Raw genomic sequence first — 15,000 nt, 5'->3', positions numbered from 1 at the left:
ATATTATGGAAATTGTTATGAATATCAAAGGACACGTGGTAAATATTTGTTAGATACCAAGATAGGCGTTTGAGGCGAGAAATGTACGAATCTTTCTTGATTTTCATTAAAATGTTAACTACCTTTACAAGGAGTTCCTGGTTAATCTTTTCCTGAATTTTCATCAAAATATATTAACAGACTATCAAAAATTCTAACTGACACACATTTAAGCAGACAAACAGACATAACGTATACCTTGGCAGAAGTCATAATAGTTAGCACATTATTCATCAGCATTTTCTGGCGTTCACATAAGTCACGTAGGATCATTCATAATTAGAATCACTATTAACTCATTATCACTTAAATAGATATGTGACAAATAGTTCCCTTCCTCTTCATAATTGCTTCTTTGAGCAGCCGACAGATGGTATCCCATCCGCCTTATAATTACTTGTTTTTGTAAATTCCCCTCTTCCCACCTAGCATGAGTCATCCTTTACTTTCGGGGCTATGATGCCCACCTGGCACTATTTTTTCGTGAGATTTGGAGAGAGGGTTGGTGGGCGTGTGGGCAGGTAATGCCAACGCCCATTTTGGCACATGAGTAGCTTCACGCTTCTCTTCTCAGGAGTTAGGACCTCGCCTCCCAGTCACAGGCGGACCAATTCCCGAGTCACAGGCTCATCTTCTTCCTCTTTAGGTAAGTATTTTAAAGTCTTAATTAGGTTTTATGTAACATACAGGTTAAAAGACAGGTTTTTTTTTATATTTCAAATACAGCTGTCGGGATATTTTTGTAAGACTAAGCCATGATTATCTCTTCTCGGGCTCTATAATTTTATGGAACAAAAAGGAAAATATTTTAGATCTTCCGCTGATGGAAGATATTGAAAAGGCAGTGGAATAGGATTGCCTTGAAAAAGCAAAGTGAGATTAAATAAATTAAACTGAAATAGAAAAGTGGGTTAAAGGAAATTACTTGAAGCAGAAAATAAGATTTTAAAAATTGAATTGAAACTAAAGTGGAATGAAAGAAAAATACTTGAAACTTCAAAGTGGGGCAGAAAAATACTTGAAAAAACAAAATGAGATAAAAAAAAAACCTTACTTTAAGAGGCAAAACTGGGTAAAATTTTTACTTAAGTAAACAAAGTGGAATAATTTCTTAATTTTGAAAATAAACATAAAAAACAAAAGTCACTATAAGACACTGGGTGATGAATCTTATCATGAATTGCCAAAGTTAAATAAAATCTTAATTTTCTAGAATATGACCGTTATATTCCCCACAATCTTAATTATAATCTCTGTCGATTCCATCGTGCACTAATAACTTTTATTAAACAAAATGAGCTTTAGAATTTATTTTTTCAATAAACTGTTCCTTTCAATCATTGAAATAATCTTTGTTTCTCAGTGGTTTTTTTTTTATCTTTCCTCCAGTCAAAGAGATTATCTTAGCATCTTTACTAACGAGAAACAACATATCTTCATTTAGAGCAATTAATCCAGTTAACTTGGAAAACACCGCTTTGAACTTCAAAAGCTCAAAATTGCAGCAAATGTTTTTATGTTGAACAGATTGACGTAAGTCTCTTTTTTGTAGTTTATTTATGAGAGATTTATTTTAGCGTTGTTAATCTTCTTAAAATGTCTTTTCTCAATCGTTCATTAATTCTCTTGTAGTTTATATCCTTATTTCCTCTCCTCACTGGGCTATTTTTCCCTATTGCAGCTTAACTAGATAATAGAAGTAATAATTTGAATTGATTGTATTCCCTAGTGTAGTGCTTACATCGCCTTTAAATGTCTTCAGCTGCAGCACGAAAATGTTGTTCTAAATTTAGTTCTGTGGGGAAAGGTTCTTCCCGCCTTAATGTCATCACTTCCGCCAGTTTTAATGATTATTATGCAGTTCTGATGCCAACCACCGATAAGCTCTCCACACTCCACGTCCTCTTTCTCATCTTTAAAATTATTATTATTATTATTATTATTATTATTATTATTATTATTATTATTATTACTAAGGTACAACTCTAGTTAGAAAAACAAAATGCTATAACCCCAAGGGCACCAACAGGGAAAGATATCTCAGTGAGGAAAGGAAATAAATAAACTTAAAGTAAAGTAAAGAACAATTAAAACAAAATAATTTAATAAAAGTAGCAACAGAATGAAATCAAAATAGATCTTTCATAATATGAATTATGAAGAGAGACACGTGTGGGCCTGTTCAACATAATAACATTCGTTGCAAGTTTGAACTTTTGAAGTTCCATTGATTCAAAAACTGATTAGGAAAATAATTTCATATTTTTTTGCGTTTTCCATTTGAATATATATATATATATATATATATATATATATATATATATATATATATATATATATATATATATATATATATATATATATATATATATATATATATATATATATATATCGATAACATTCGACCATTCTTCTTTTTCTTTTATTTAGTCAGGATGACAGAAAACTCGGAATCAATCGATGAATCTCCTTATTTTAAATGTCTGGTAGTGCTAAGTTTCTAAAACATGATTTTGTTAACTCACAAAATTTATGAAGCTAAGTGAAATGAAGTTGGCGTTCAAGTTATTCATTATCTATAGTTACTTATTTCAGAGTAAAATGAGCACAAAGAAATTTGTCAGAGGGAATAAAACGAATATATAAATTGGTTTTAAATTCAATTCTGGAAACAAAACATCAAAGCAATATTCGGCAGTCTGAGCAATATTTGATTCAAACTCTCAAGGTTAAAAAAAGGAACGTTGCATCAGATGTACCTCTGCGTTTCAGCATAGCCTTATAAGGACCTGAAAGTTCAGTTAACGATAGAGAAAATGGCAACTATGACTCAGTATCAAGGAAAATGTGTACCTAATTTGATCCGTGATATCATTCTTCAATAAATGAAACTGGCATGTTAACAACTGTTAGAGAGAGAGAGAGAGAGAGAGAGAGAGAGAGAGAGAGAGAGAGAGAGAGAGAGAGAGAGAGAGAGAGAGAGAGATACTTTCTTTCCGTTATGGCAATAAGAGTTATCTGATTCCCACATAACAAGAGGTAGGCTTACAACTTAGGCCTACTGGTTCTCGCCATAGTTATCCTGATTTCCTTTCATCCTCAAATTCTGCAACTCTGTAAAGGATTATGTCCTCTCTTGAAGAGAGAATAACCAACAGTATTCCCACATCTACCTACTTTCAAATGTAATCCGAGTCTAAACCGCGGTCTAGGTATATTGGTGTAAAGTCTAAACAAATGTATTTTCTACGTTATCAAATGTTAAGGGTTATTTCGAATCATTCCATCGATGAATTTTATAAAAGAAAATTCAATTTCGAGCGAGAAGTGATTTCCATTTAAATGGCCAATCATTTCTGAGAAGTCATTCGTCATTTCTTTTCCATTTGCATAATTTCTCCCACGAAAGGCTCATTCTAAACGCACGTCAATCATCGCTAATTTCCCGTCATGCTGAAAGACCCTTTTGGAAACAGCACTGAATTGCTCTGTATGCAGATTCCCCGTTAATGGAACACTGGCAGCTGAGCAAGAGCAGGATGACACAAGGGATCCGCATAATTATTAGCGCGGAATCTGAACCACGTTCGATCAAAGCTGGTTCGGGGCACCTAGACCGTGGCTCGGGGTGACTCAGTCACAACCATTATATCCCTGGCTATTAAGGAGAGAGAGAGAGAGAGAGAGAGAGAGAGAGAGAGAGAGAGAGAGAGAGAGCCTTGTGAGATAAGTGAGGTTATACGATTATTTCATATCCAATCTGGCAGGAATGGTTGTGGGTAGATTGAAAAAATATATGAAATGCATGAAGAGGATATGGCTTTGCAGTCGAGAAGAACTATCATGGTTCATAGTATCAGTACCAAAAGTATACATTCACACATAACGCACAAACGTGTATATATATATATATATATATATATATATATATATATATATATATATATATATATATATATATATATATATATATATATGTGTGTGTGTGTGTGGGTGGGTGGTTGGGTGTGTGTGTGTATGTGTGTGTGTGTATAAATTTCTCTCTCTCTCTCTCTCTCTCTCTCTCTCTCTCTCTCTCTCTCTCTCTCTCTCTCTCTTTATACATACTGTATATATATGAATACACACACACACACACACACACACATACATATATATATATATATATATATATATATATATATATATATATATATATATATATATATATATGTGTGTGTGTGTGTGTGTGTGTTTCTATCTATCTATCCATGATAGCTCTTATCGACTGCAAAGCCATATCCTCTTTATGCATCTAATATATATATATATATATATATATATATATATATATATATATATATATATATATATATATATATATATATATATATATATATGTATATATATATATTAAGGCAGTAAACACATAGTGCCCAACAAACGTTGGTTATCTTGATCGCAGGGAATACTGATAGCATCATTTATTTTCTTTGTAACCTTCAATAATACAAAATGAGAGAAATTTTATCGATATCTGAAGTTTATTTTCTTCACAACTGCGTGTTTCTATAGCGGTAGTCTAAACGTAATAAGTTCGAGCAATGGAGAGATAGTGCTCTTCTCTTCTACATATATATCAGATGGGGTAGGGACATTTCAGCGCCGCCAGCTCAGCGCCGCCGATTCAGCGCCATCAATTCAGCACCAGCCATTTAAGCACCATGCCTTTTCAGCGCCGGACGTTTCAGCGCCGTGGAAGTGTAGAATTTGTGTGTGTGTGTTTATAAAAAAAAGAAAATGTTTTGAACAAATATCTATTGATAAAAAGCATTTATCCTGCTGAATAGTTAAAATAGTCCAAAAAAAAGCTCAAAATACAGAGAGAGAGAGTTAAAATTTCTTCAGGCACTGAGATGGCTGTCGCTAATTTTTATTGGCGCTGAAATGACCAGGCGCTGGACTGGCGGCGCTGAATTGGCGGCGCTGAGCTGGCGGCGCTGAATAGTACCTAACCCATATCAGATACAATGTTATTCATTCCATCACTTGAAACTAGGTCCAACTGGTGCCCAGTCAAAGTAATTGTAGAGTCAACATTATTCAACAATTTATACGATTCCAATGACTCACTAAAGGCTGAGGCATCAAGATTTGATGCGCCATCCATCCAAAGATTGAAGCCTCCACAAATAACTAATTATTTTTTTCTCCATGATAATCATCTCAATGATTACACTGAATTCTTCAAAGATACTAGTATTTGTTCTCGGAGGTTTATAAACTGTTACAATTGATGTTTTCTTTTGTTTTGTGCATAAAGTTGATTTCTATATATTCAAAGCTTGCTACACCAATTATTTTCAATATCTTGAGATTTCAGTAATCCTTACAAATGAAGAGGCCCCCCACCCCCCACCAGACCTGTCCTCTCAACGAATATGAAAGAAAGCCCGTGTGGAGGGGGGGGGGCGTCATTTCAGTGATTTTAGCCTTGTCAAAGTTATCTAACCATGTTTCAGATATTGCTAGTATGTCCAAATATTTCTCGTTTATCCATTCTCGAATTTGAATAGTTTCATTACCAACAAATTCTATATGTACATAACCACAGTTCATGACATCCTATATCCATTATCAGTATTTTCTGCTAGCCTTTTCAATTCCAAGTCATAAACTTTACAATTTCTTGAATTCCCTGTGTGGTCATTTGGTTTGCTTAATTTACTGCGGTTTTTACATTTTTCCTGTGGCGAATTACATTCTTTGGTGGAATGTTTTTCTGAACATTTCCCGCAGACTTTATCATCAGTCATTAACTTGCAATCTTTTTCAAAATGTCCATACCTCTGAGAGTGATAGCAGGTGATCACATGGTAGGCTACCTATCACATATGTTATAAGTACCCCATCGCAACATAACTTTGTCACCATTATCATGAATAGTCTTCCAAACTTCAGAATCACATTTCAACAAGTAATGGGTAGTTCCACCTGCAGCACTTTTCTTGAATGCCAGACTTATCTTCTCTTCTATGTTTTGGATATGGTCCAGGCAACGATTTCTTTGAATCAAACATTTAATACTTCATTTTCATCATTGTAAGCTATACATTGCATATCATAAGTAGGCTTTAGTTTTCCAAATTTCCTCGTCTCGGTGTCGACAGTCATGGTTTGAATCTTGTTTACTGCTGCCTCTCTGATCTTTTCGTCAGCAAAGTTTACAACAACATTTCCATTTAAAGTTAAAACCGTATTTAGAATTGGAATGTCTTTAAGTGCATGTTCGACCTAATTTTTATCTGTTATTGATTCTAGTTGATGCTTTAGTCGATTTAATTACTAGCAGATATTTTCCTTAACTTTGTCATCCTACGTAATTTTCTCTCGTTTTGGGCCCATCGGTGTTTAAAATGTTAACTTAATTGATTCCATATGCATCGATAGATTATCAACTTTTTCAGTGAGATCAATGGTCTGGGTAAAATGTGCTGTGTCCGCAGTGAGTTCCGCAATTCGGTGTTCCAATTCAGCGATTTTCTCTTCATGTCCGTCTATAGAGGTCTTTGATACTCAATTCCTCCTCCATTTTCAATATAATTGTCTTGGCCATATTGGCTTCATCCACACAGAGTGGACAAATCCATTTCAAGCTTGTTACATCTTCATCACTGATGTTTGCCTCTATAAACACACTTCAAGTGGTAGCACCTGTTACAGCCATATCTTATCCACTTTCTTTTTTTTGTCTCCTCTCGAAAATCCACACAGGGGCAACCATTCAAGCCGAAAGTTTTTTGTAGTGTCTGCAAAACCACCATCCTTATGAGCTAATGATTGGGGGTTATGGGCTGAGCCTATAGGTCTACCTGCTGAGTCATCAGCAGCCATTGCTTAGATCACCCTTGTCCTAGCTTGGTTGGGGCCAGTCTCTGGGGCATTTTCTTGCAAGCTAGGGCAATGTCTCTGTCCGTTGCGTCTGCCATTCATGATCGGCCTGTAAACCAACTTCACTGAAGAATTCATCGCCATAGATTGGTATGAGTAAGAAAATACACGAATAACGAGGGTAATGTCTGCTTATACGCTCATAAAGTCCAAAGTAGCGAGAAATGCAACTAAGAGTTTAGTGCGCCTGAAGGAGGAAGTGTAGCTTGATAAAAAGAACAGTAGGCATTGAACTTCAGTGTTTATTATTATAAAGTAGTAAAATTAATGCCAATGTGTACGATATCGTAAAGAACTGGAGTTACCAAAATACTGGAACCGTATGTTGAAAAGGAAAACAGAGACAAGAAAGGAGTGAAGTTATATAATTACTGACAAAGAAGAATATAGTAGATATTAACAGAAAATAGAAATAAAGACCGGGTGATTACTTGAGCAAAACTTCCCTGTTGCTGGGAGAGGGGACCAACTGATTGGCAGCGAAATTTAAGAAAATTATTGTAACAAAATTTCCCTTGCGAGTTGTGAAGAAAGAAGATAAGAAACATGGCGTCGATTGTAAAATGATCAAAGGATGATGAATGAAAATTTTGGAGTGTTTTGGAGGAAGATGATTAATTTTGAACAAAAGGCTTGGTGAAAGAAAGGCATGTGGGAGCGGTATGCGGATGTCTGGTGCGCTGTTGACGAGCAGGTTGAGTTTCAGAATTTTAGGTTTGAAGATTTCTCGTTATGACGTCATTGGTATTAGAATCTAGCACGGATCAAGAAATATATTTTATACTATAGTGTTTTGTAGGCCTAGTTATTTTTCTATAGCTGTATAGCTGGTAATCCAATGGATCCTGTCTTTACTAAAACGAAATAGACGCTGTTGTTAAAACCCTCGAACAAGTAGAGAGTACTGGCACCACTCCCTCTGGTTGGCCAAAGACCCAACTTGCGCTTTTGCAGACATTTCTTGACTTCTATTGCTCAAATTATTAAATGCCTTAATCAACTATCATTTCCAAGGTCACATTCTATGCTTTACTCTTTCATTCTTACCTTTGAAGTGCTAAAAAATTTCCTTACTGTAGAACTATATCAACGGAGAAATATTATTTGGAACCGTTAGTTTCGTTCATATTTGCGTTTCAATAAGACTTTGTCGATCCTTTTGTATAAAAAAATGACAATTTAAATAAATAAACATCAATCCTGTTCTAATACAGGACTTTATGGTACTAATCTTCCCTATTTCAATAAAAGCAAGTGTATACAAACGCGCGAGCACACACACACACATAATATATATATATATATATATATATATATATATATATATATATATATATATATATATATATATGACTGATTTTGAGCGAAGCTAAAAATCTATTTTTGGGTGATATAGCCATGACGTCCTAATGGAAGGTTCCTTCAGTAGCTTCCTTGGGTATATTTGACTACAGTGGATATTCCCAGAGAATTAAACTAAAGGTTATCACAGAATTCTAACTTCTGGTGCGAGAACCCTAAAGGTTTCCTTCTAGGATATCGTATATCAACAGGGAACGCATGTATTAACACGCCACATAGCTATCTGCACCCCATATAGAGTTAACACTTCGATATGGAAAGGTGGTTGAGTAACTGGGGAGCCGTTCCACAGTTACACTCATCCGTGGCTGCTTTTGGTACTCGAGACGTAAACAAACGGGCGCCATTGCTAAATGACGTCACGTCCATCCTCATCCTGAGCCCAGCTTCTGCTAATCTCCATGATACAGCAGGTCAGGGCGGGGCCTGAAAGGCTGAACTAGAATAGACGGGAGGGTCCATCAGGACGTCATGGCTATCTCACCCAAAAATAGATTTTTCGCTTCGCTCAAAATCCGTTTTTTGGGCTCAAGCCATGACGTCCTGATGGAAGTGTACCAGAGAATTAATGTATCGTGGAATTTTTCCCCTTTTTAATGCAAGTGCCAAGGGCTTCGAATAGAGGTATAGAACATGTCCTTACCAGAGATTCTATGAAGAACTAGCTTCCTGCCCCCCTGGCAGAGAAGTCCTGGGGGACGATAGGAACATCTCGAAGCGATCATTGAAGAGCTACTCACCCTGCGGAGAGTTCGTGCTGGACTCGGAGACAAGACTTCGGGTAGGAATATTATCAAGCATAGGTAAGTAAATAACATTTACTACTCTCCCTGGAGGAGAGATCAATCTGATCTCGGAGGCAGGACAAAAGTTAATATTCGAGTAGGAATATTATCAAGGCATGAGTGAGTATATAACATAATTACATATATTATTCTTCTCATTATTTAGAGACAAAGGGGTAAATGAAACTATAACAATCGTATATTTCTTGATAAAGAATAGGAGTGGAGAGAGACGCACATGGAATAAAATAGACATTTTATTTCAAAGATTGCAGATCATTATGGTAGTAATTACAATAATGAATGTAGAGTTTATTTACAATAATAAAGAATAATGTACATAGAAAAATAAAGACTTCAATCTTAAATCTGAAAAGAAATTTTTACTTTTTAGAAACACAAGTTCCAGAGGACCGTCAGTCTTTTTCAAAGAAAACACATCATGCCCTAGGGCATGTGGCACTCATGTAAAGTCTATGACATTTCACCTTGGTAAGAACAGTCTATTAGAAACACTAAGTGTCCATGAAATCACTATGTATCACAAAAGGGTCAACACAGGCACCCGTAGAGTTAAAGTCCCAAGTAACTCACTGTTCTATGCAGAGTTAAACAGCAGGTTTCATAACACTACCTGCGGCTACCACGAAATGATTAACTTCGTGCACTTGTTTTGCGTAGTGCTAGAAGAAAACACGCGATGATTTCCAGCCTGTGAAGCTCTTGAGGCTTTCGAAATCCATACTCTGGAAGAAGTTCAGAGAAGACGCGACTTTTCTAGGATCATGACCTGCGGGTGTACTGTCAGGATCCGCTCTGCGAATGAAGTAGGTGATTTTCGCTCTTAATTGTTTCAGTGACAGGTCGCTACCCGATGTTTCTCCTTTGAAGAGTTGTCCTCCACCGAAGTCTGAAGTTCTTCGAAGATAGACCTTAAGACTCTCCACTGGGCATAGAGAGACATCTTCCTTCAGGGGGCAGATTCTCCAAGGGTCCCATCTCTTGGTGGGTAGTTCATTCTTAGCGAGAAACGTCGGATCAGGGAAGAGGGTAAGCTCTCCTGTATCTGCGAACAGGATATGACCCTCTTTTCTTGATAATGCCACTATTTCACTGACTCGGGCTCCCGAGGCGAGAGCAAAAAGGAAGATAACTTTTTGAGTCAAGTCTTTTAGAGGGCACAAATCGTTGTCCAGGTTAGAGGCAAAATGGAGCACCTTGTCCAGGGAACAGGAGATAGGTTTTGGTGGAGGTGCTGGGCATAGTCTAGAGCATGCCTTTGGTAATTTATTGAAGATATCACTGGACAAATCAATCTGGAAGGCGTACAGGAGTGATCTAGTCAATGCCGATTTGCAGGTGGAAATCGTGTTGGCCGCTAAGCCTTGTCCATGAAGGTGAATGAAGAAGAACATACAAAAATCAATGGTGATTTCCGTACGATTTTTTGCCTTAACGAAAGAGACCCACTTTCTCCAGGAAGATTCGTATTGCCGTCTTGTAGATTCAGTCTTGTATTCCTCGAGGAAGTCTAAACTTTTCTTCGAGATTCCAAACCTTTTCTTTGTGGCTAAGGAGAGAAAATCATGAGATGAAGGTCCCTGACTTTCAGTGATGAAGCGAAGACAGTCAACTTCTGTACTTGATGAGAGAGAACTGGGCCCGGTAGGGGGATCAGCGTGGGCTGCAGCTCCAGGACCAGTGGGTACCAATTGCTCCGGGGCCACTTGGGAGCCACTAGGGCCGCTGTCCCTTTGAAGGTTCTCAGTTTGGAGAGGACTTTCAGCAGAAGGTTGGGAGGAGGGAACAGGTATATCCTGGACCATCTGTTCCAATCCAGTGACATAGCATCCACTACTTCTGCTTTGGGGTCCTCGTACGGGGCCACATATTGAGGAAGTTGATTGTTGTCGCTCGTCGCGAAGAGATCGATCTGAAGTTCCGGGACTTGGTGAGAGATGAAAAAGAATGACCTCGTGTCTAGAGACCATTCCGACTCTATGGGACTTGTCCGAGATAGAGCGTCCGCCGTCACGTTGCGGAATCCTTGTAGGTGAACTGCAGACAGGTGCCATTTCTTCTTTTCTGCCAAACGAAAGATCGGAAGAAGTACCTGTTTTATCTGGGGCGATCTCGAGCCCTGACGATTGAGACATCTGACAACCACCGAGTTGTCCAGAGTCAGACGAATGTGGATCGAGGGAGGCGGGGAGAGTTTCTTCAGGGTGAGAAGAACCGCCATGGCCTCCAAGATGTTGATGTGAAACGTCTTGAATAGGGGAGACCATGTTCCTTGAACCTGTCGTTGGTGGGAGTGACCTCCCCAACCCTCCAGTGAAGCGTCCATGTGGATGTTGATCGATGGAGGCGGGTGTTGAAGAGGAATGGACCTTTTCAGGGCCTTTGCTTCCGACCACGGCTTTAAGAGTAAGCGAAGTCTGTTTGGAAGCCGTCTCTTGAGGTCTCTTCGAGCGATGGATGCGAAACGTCTCCAGATTCCCGCGGCATCCTTTAGCTGTGCGCGAAGCACTGGGTTTGTCACAGAGGCGAACTGTAGAGAGCCAAGAACTTGTTCCTGCTGACGTCTTGAGATCCGTTTGGATTTTAGAAGCCTTCTGACAGACCCTGCTATTTCCTTCCTTTTCTTCTGTGGGATGGAAAGGCGGTGTTTATCTTGAATCCCAGATGCTCTAGGAACTGGGTGACTTTGTTGCAGGCTCTTACACAATCTTCGGGCGATGTCGCCCAGACTAACCAGTCGTCTAAGTAGGCCATCACTTGGACGTCCTGAAGACGGAGCTGTTGGACGATTGCGTCTGCCAGCTTGGTGAAGATCCGTGGAGCCACGTTGAGCCCGAAGGGCATGGCCCTGAAGGCGTAACTTTTCCTTTGGAGTCGAAATCCTAGGTAGGAGGAAGCGTAATGATTCATTGGAATGTGCCAGTAGGCATCCGCCAGGTCTATGGAGACCGTGTAGGCCCTTTGAGGCAGAAGGGTCCTTATTTGTTGCAGAGTCAGCATCTTGAATTTGTTGTTCGCAATGAACTTGTTGAGAGGGGATAAGTCTAGAATGACTCTGAGCTTGTCGGAGTCTTTCTTGGGAACGTAAAATAGTCTCCCTTGGAACCTGGTTGACTTTACCCTCCTGATCACCTTCTTGTTCAAGAGTTCTAGGACATATTCTTCCAGGAGGGGGGTTGACTGTTGGAAGAATTGCTGGAAGGCTGCGGGTGGTTGAGTCCAGCTCCAGCCTAATCCCTTCTTGACGATGCTGTGAGCTCAGAGATCGAAGGTCCAACGATCCTGGAATTGGCGGAGTCTTCCTCCTATCGAAAGCACATCATTGCTTCTGGTGTCCCGAGGGTTTGCCACCTCTGCCGCTAGCTCCCCTTCCTCCTCTGCCTCTGGAGGGACGGCGAGAAGAATCTCTGCCCGAGCCTCTGCTTGAGCCCCTACCTCTGGGACGAAAGGTAGTTGAGTGTTGCTCATACGCAGGGGTGAAGACCGGCGACTGCGACACCACCGGTTGGGGGACCAACTGCAAGGTCTGTTGTGGCTGCGTAGCCACTTGGGGAGTAGCGGGACCCGGAAACTGCCGTCTCTGTTGACGTTGCTGGAGTTTCGGCTTCGAAGTCTTCCTCTTAGGCTGAGGGCCATCATCCTGAGAGGACTTCCTCTTTCGTGACATGCTCCACTTATGGAGAAGGTTCCTATTCTCCGTGGCGGCTTTGTCTATAATCTCTTTCACCAAGGAAGATGGAAAGAGATACTTGCCCCAGATATTGGAGGAAATCAGCCTCCGGGGTTCGTGTTTCACTGTCGCGTTAGCAAACACGAATTCACGACAGGCTCTGCGAGCCCTAGTGAAGCTATATAGGTCCTTGGTTACAGTCGCCAAGTGCGATTTGGCTAGGACCATATAAAAGTCCGGGACTCTAGTATCCCCGGCCATAAGTTCAAGCTGTACCTGGTGGGACAGCGACGTGGCAAGTCTCTCCTTCGTATCCTGTTCCCTACGAAGGAGGTGATCGTTTAGCCTTGGGAGGTCCTCGTTAAATTGACGACCGGCTACGTCAGGCTCTAGTTTCCCTACCGTGAAGGTTGACTGGATGTCTTTCCAGTGCCTATCATCAGGGGGAAGAGTAATGGAGAAGGGTCTGCACTCCTCCGGTGCAGGGCAAGGTTTCCCTTCCTCCACTGCCTTTAAGACCGCTGTGAAGGCCTTTTCGATGAAGGGGAAGGTCGCAGCATTTGGCGCAACGAAGGTTTGATGCTTCTTACTAAGCGCCGGCATCTTGGAGTTGGTGAAACCCCTACTCTTCACCGCCTGGGCTAACATAGCTTGGGCCTTCGTGAGATCGAACACGATAACTTCTTTCGGTTCGGTCTCCTCCTTTGAGGCTGGTTCAGACCTGAGTCGGACGTAACAGTCCGGATAAGCCTCGAAATTTGGGAAGAACTCCACTTCTTCCAGCGAGATAGAGGCAACCCTTTCACTAATGTAAATCTTGCCAGTTGTAATTGGCATATGCTCGGCGTATCTCCATGGGTTAGCTTCCGAGCAGGTGGGGAAGTCCTTAACCGAAATCCTTTTTGGTTGCTTGAAGCTGACGAGAGTCGTCTGGAATTGTTCCTGAGTTTCTCGTAGTTTCTTTTCCATGAGGGCTTCAAGCATCTTGAAGACCTCTCCAGTGGCCGATGGAAGAGGGTCCGGGGTGGCTGAAGTCGAAGGAACAGGTTCCTCGGACGGTGCAGGAGTTGCTGGGGGAGCAGGAGCGACCTCGGTCTCCGAATCAGGGTATTCCACCTGATCTTCCTCATAGTCGAGTTCCTCGCCCATGAGGTTCTTCTCCGTCTCTTCCGACACTTCCGACATACGTTCCACGTTGTCGGAATCAAGATGGCACTCACGCATGGACTGAGCCATGACAACGTCAGGTTCCCCCACGATCTGGACGGTGGGAATCTGATCACGGGGGACCACTGAGTCTTTTGATGCTTTTGGGAAAAGCAAGGCCCTCAAGTCTTCGTTGGGAAGATACGGTCCGGTGGCGTTCTTTTGGAAGCCACGCACCCATTTGCGTAGCTTCTCCCTAGCGTTGTCCCTTGCCTCCGCAGACGGAGGATCGTCGAACGCCTCGACCAGAAGACTCTTGCAGACTGTACAATTCTGCGGGTCCCAATACTTCAAGTCGCCTTTCTTGGCGGCACAGGGGGCGTCGGTCCGGCACGCCTTGTGCCCGTAGAAGTCCGGGCGCTTCACCCCACAGAAGTTGCTCTCACACTTCATATACTCCTCCTGTAAAAAAAAGAGATCATGAGTACATGGAAGGCATAAGAATGACTTACATTACTCTAAAATTAAGATATCTTAATCTAAATTTAAAATTAATTTAATTATAAAGCCTTTTAATGCTTCAGATTAATGAGCAGGAAAGGAAGTAGATAGACACATATTTGTGAATCCCGCCCAGTTGGTTACCGTAACCTTATCTGTAGACAATTTCTTTTGTGTCTGAAGGTCACAATGAGGGAAATCCATATGGATGAGCCAAGCTAGGCTTCTAACAGAAATTGCCCGCAGAGTGTAGTAGGGTCTGAGACCACTCAGATCCCTGGGGAAGAAGGGGTATAGGATAAACCCCTTATTAATTGTAGGTTTCGGCAATCGACTGCTCTAAGACACACAGAGTATGCTGGAATATTGTAATGTGCAAACAAATAGCATAGCCATAATCTTGGATGGTAAGACAATACCTATATACAAGTGGCCAAGCTATCTGGCTGCAGTATATTGACTGTCGGCATGTTGCCGGCAGTCATGGAAGGGGTGCATGTCCCTTAACGTCTCATGAGGGTGCCGGCCTACCGACGGCACACCGGA

At 40.7% G+C, this 15,000-nt stretch overlaps 1 protein-coding gene across 1 annotated transcript in view; it reads left to right on the top strand.

Moving 5' to 3' along the window:
• Positions 1 to 545: 545 nt before the first annotated feature.
• LOC137650595 (alpha-crystallin A chain-like) overlaps positions 546 to 15,000 on the top strand; it is a 22,426-nt gene continuing 7,971 nt past the window's right edge. The window contains exon 1 of the mRNA XM_068383800.1: positions 546 to 685. The gene's annotated coding sequence lies outside the window, so the exon portion shown is untranslated. The remainder of the gene's footprint in view (positions 686 to 15,000) is intronic.

The sequence above is a fragment of the Palaemon carinicauda genome, chromosome 12 (assembly GCF_036898095.1).
Source record: "Palaemon carinicauda isolate YSFRI2023 chromosome 12, ASM3689809v2, whole genome shotgun sequence".
Taxonomy (NCBI): domain Eukaryota; kingdom Metazoa; phylum Arthropoda; class Malacostraca; order Decapoda; family Palaemonidae; genus Palaemon; species Palaemon carinicauda.
Note: the sequence above shows the minus strand (reverse complement) of the source record. Positions and strands in the feature narration are given on the sequence as shown.